This window comes from Chiloscyllium punctatum, chromosome 7, assembly GCF_047496795.1.
Source record: "Chiloscyllium punctatum isolate Juve2018m chromosome 7, sChiPun1.3, whole genome shotgun sequence".
Lineage (NCBI taxonomy): Eukaryota > Metazoa > Chordata > Chondrichthyes > Orectolobiformes > Hemiscylliidae > Chiloscyllium > Chiloscyllium punctatum.
In genome coordinates, this window is record NC_092745.1 from 13,149,908 (window position 1) to 13,154,563 (window position 4,656).

The following is a 4,656-nucleotide window of genomic DNA, read 5'->3' on the forward strand; positions in this document are numbered from 1 at the left end:
CAGCACTGAATTTCAACTCTCTTCCTTCTTGGGACTGGCTCAGAGACACTTCTGTGGTTTGATGTTAAAGCAGATCATTGGGGTAGCGGCAAGAGAGCTTTACACTGTGTCAAACCTCATACTGTCCTTGTCCTGGGAATGTTTGATGGGGACAGGATTGCCTTGTGATGTCAGCTGTACAAAACAATGTGAACCTCAGAAGTCTCTGCCTCAGTAAACCAGATCTCCTTCCTGCTCAGCTGCGAGTTACAATTTAAGGTTTTATCACTGATTAAAGGGACAGGATTCTCATGTTATTGAGAAAATCTCTCCAAGTGTTTTCCTCAAGGTCCACTGTGGTTGTGAATTTGAGCAGGTTCCTCTGTCTGGACTGTTAATTGCAGTTGTTTCTTTCTGTCAATGTGAATGTGGAAAAGGGAATAAAAGTGAAGATTCAGTCTCTGTCTCCGCGTGCTTTGGAAATAACTGACCTCCACCTCCCCCCCCCCCTCACTTCTGAGTTGATTGGCTGTAGTTCAGCAGGTCATTGTCACAATTGGTTACTTGGCCTGTCAATTAATTTCAATTCTCAATCATCAGTCATTTTCAAATGATCCCTTTAATCAGGAATTTATGTAGATTCCAAAAAGAAGAGAAACTGAAAATTGTTAGGACTCAATAATTACAATCTAATGTATTCCCTCTTCACTCTGATGGTCCAGGACCAGCTGATGGGATCGAACTGTGCAATCTCTGCTGTATGTCAGATAGCCCCTGAAATAATCTTTGGCCAATCACAGACATTGTTGGCTGAGTCTGAGTCTGAGTCTGAGTCCTAGTCCTCGTCCTAATCCTAATCCTAATACTGCCTGTAGATGTCTCTCTGAGTGTGGGTGTGTTATGCAGAGAAACACCCACAGACAGCATTCAGTAATACACCCACATTCAGCCAGACACCAATCCGTAGCATGGAGTGTGAATGTGTTACTCAGTGCTGCCTGTCTCACAGAGTGCATGTGTTGCTTAGTTCTGCCTGGAGGTGTCTCTCTCAGTTTGAGTGTTTTACTCTGTTAAAAATCACACAACACCAGGTTATAGTCCAACAGGTTTAATTGGAAGCACACTAGCTTTCAGAGCAACGCTCCTTCATCGGGTGATAGTGGAGGGTTCGATTGTAACACAGATTTTGTCACGATCTGTGTTACAATCATAATTCTGTATTACGATCGAGTCCTCCACTATCAGCTGATGAAGGAGCGTTGCTCTGAAAGCTAGTGTGCTTCCAATTAAACCCGTTGGACTATAACCTGGTGTTGTGTGATTTTTAAATTTGTGCACCCCAGTCCAACACCGGCATCTCCAAATCCTGTCTCACAGAGTGCATGTGTTACTTAGTGCAGCCTGCAGGTGTCTCTCTCAGTGTTAGTGTGTTCCTTCGTGCAGCGTGTCGGTGTCTCTCTCAGTGTGTGTGTTACTCTGTGCTGCCTGTAGGTGTCTCTCAGTGTGCGTGTGTTACTCTGGGCTGCCTGTAGGTGTCTCTCTCAGTGTGCGTGTGTTACTTAGTACTGTGCTGCCTGGAGGTGTCTCTCTCAGTGCGGGTGTGTTACTCTGTGCTGCCTGTAGGTGTCTCTCTCAGTGTGCGTGTGTTACTTAGTACTGTGCTGCCTGGAGGTGTCTCTCTCAGTGTGCATGTGTTACTCTGTGCTGCCTGTAGGTGTCTCTCTCAGTGTGCATGTGTTACTCTGTGCTGCCTGGAGGTGTCTCTCTCAGTGCGGGTGTGTTACTCTGTGCTGCCTGTAGGTGTCTCTCTGAGGTATGTGTCTCCGAGCGATGGATTGGGAATGGGCTTTGTGCTGGGGATTGAAGATCAGGTTTTAATCTTCTCAAATCATGAATGAAAAACGGTTCAGCTGATTCACTCTGAGATGGCAGTTCATTCAGATGGCCAAAGTTAAAAATCACACAACACCAGGTTATAGTCCAACGGGGTTTATTTGGAAGTAGAAGCTTTCAGAGCGCTGCTCCTTCATTAGATACCTGGAGGGCAGGATTATTGGACACAGAATTTGCAGTGAAATTGAGATGGCAGTTGAAAAAGATGAATATTGAGAGTGTATTCTCAATAAGGGAGGGATTTCAGAGGCAGTGGGCACTTTGCTCCCCAATGTGTTGCTCAATGACAAGTGGATTTTCTGAATCCAGAGTCAGAGCAGTCATGACTGCCTGCCCAGCTAATGCTGGCTCCCCATAGTCATATTTCAGTGGTTAATTAACTCAAACCTAGGTGCAGCAATATTACCTTCCAGGGAGGGAGGGGAGCTGTCTGAGTGAGGGAGGGAGGTTGAATTCTTGAAACCTCAAGAATTCTCTACCCCTGCCCCAGCTGTGATGACCATGTGGGACTATGCTCCTCTGGGATCATGACCACGTTCCTGGGTGATGGAGGGAAGGTCAACTCCTCCAAAAGGCAGCATAAACTGGATCAAAGGGGCATCAAGAGTAAGCATGGGGAGATTGAGGGTGATAGTGGGCGGCACGGTGGCACAGTGGTTAGCACTGCTGCTTCACAGTGCCTGAGACCTGGGTTCAATTCCCGCCTCAGGCGACTCTCTGTGTGGAGTTTGCACGTTCTCCCCGTGTGTGCGTGGGTTTCCTCCGGGTGCTCCGGATTCCTCCCACAGTCCAAAGATGCGCAGGTCAGGTGAATTGGCCATGCTAAATTGCCTGTAGTGTTAGGTCAGGGGTAGATATAGGGATATGGGTGGGTTGTGCTTCGGCGGGGTGGTGTGGACTTGTTGGGCGAAGGGCCTGCTTTCACACTATAAGTAATGTAATCTAAGAAAAAGGAGGGGTTTGGTTGGCAGGTTCAGCAGAGTCAGGTACCAGATTATCAGTTCTTCTGACACTCCCCTGTTTATCTGAGAGTTAGCGCTCCCTGATTGGACAAAGTTAACTGTTCCTGTCAGGGAACTCATATTTTATCAAAAAGAATAAAACATTTATTGAACAAGGAGCTCAAGAGCTCAACGACACTAGACAAAATGAATGGTTTGAAAGATTTCATTTGGATATCGCAAACGAGATTTGAAAAAGGGCTTTTTCACTCAGTGGGTGGTGGGAATCTGGAATGGACTGTCATAGAATCCCTACAGAGAGGAAACAGGCCATTTGGCCCAACAAGTCCACACTGATCCTTCGAAGAGTTACCCACCGAAGACGTTTTATCGTAGGTGTGACCAAGGGAGGAGGAAGGTTGGAGGTGGGAGGAGGTGTCCTCAGAGGGAGGTTGGGAGTTTTTGTTAAAGAAGACGACACGGAGGTAGAGGTGGCGGAAGAAGAGCTCCGCTTCGTGGCGGTTGCGGGTTTCATTGAGGTGGGGTCGGGCGGGAATGACGGTGAGCCCTTTCTAAGGATGGACATTTTGGCCTCAGAGAATTTGAGTTCGGGGCAGGACAGTAAATATTGGGCAAGGCTCAGAGTTTTCCCCTTTTCCCCTGATTAATGAACCTAACCTAACCCATCAGGCCAAAATCAATTATGGGTAGCACGGTGGCACAGTGGTTATCACTGCTGCATCACAGCGCCAGAGACCTGGGGTTCAATTCCCGCCTCAGGCGACTCTCTGTGTGGAGTTTGCAAATTTTCCCCGAGTCTGCGTGGGTTTCCTCCGGGTGCTCTGGTTTCCTCCCACAATCGAAAGCACAGGTTAGATGAATTGGCCTGGCTAAATTGCCCGTAGTGTTAGGTGAATGGGTAAATGTAGGGGAATGGGTCTGGGTGGGTGGCGGGTATGCGTGGACTTGTTGGGCCGAAGGGCCTGTTTTCACACTGTAAGTAATCTAATCTACAAATCCCTGATCACTGTGAGCAATTTAGCATGGCCAATTCATCTAACCTGTATGTCTTTAGATTGTGGGAGGAAAACAGAATACCCAGAGGAAATCCACGCAGACATGAGTACGACATGCTCACTCCACACAGACAGTTGCCTGAAACTGGAATCGAACCTGGGTCAAAACACTTGGATTAGCCTTGACTTCACTCTGCCTCCACTTCTGACCCCACCCACTTTGCAACCAAGACTCAGACTACATTTCCCAGAGTCACTCTGAGTCCAACTGCCTACCTGCAGCCAGCCAGCACACTTGCTCTCCTTCCTCATACATCCACCCCAACAGTGCACCCTATCCCTCCACCTTTCCCTCTTCACCTCATCCCCACCTTCCCACTCCCCCACCTCACTCCACAACCCATCTCCGCCCCAATCTCCTTTCTCTTCCACAACCATTCCCCGTGCTATACCACACCACATGCCATCAACCTACCCTCATCCCCTCCTTCAACCAACTTGGGCCCACCCGAAAACCTCACCCCTGAGCCTTGCCCCATATTTACTGTCCCGTCCCGAACTCGAACTCTCTGAGGCCAAAATGTCCATCCTCAGGAAAGGGCTCACAGTCATTCCCGCCCGACCCCACCTCAACTAAATCCGCAACCGCCACGAAGCGGAGCTCTTTTTCCGCCGCCTCTACTTCTGTGTCGTCTTCTTTGACAAAAACTCCCAACCTCCCTCTGAGGACCCCTCCTCCCACCTCCAACCTTCCTCCTCCCCTTGGTCATCCCTCCAGATGTGTACACATACCTAGACCTCTTCATTGCTGACCAGCCACCTCAATT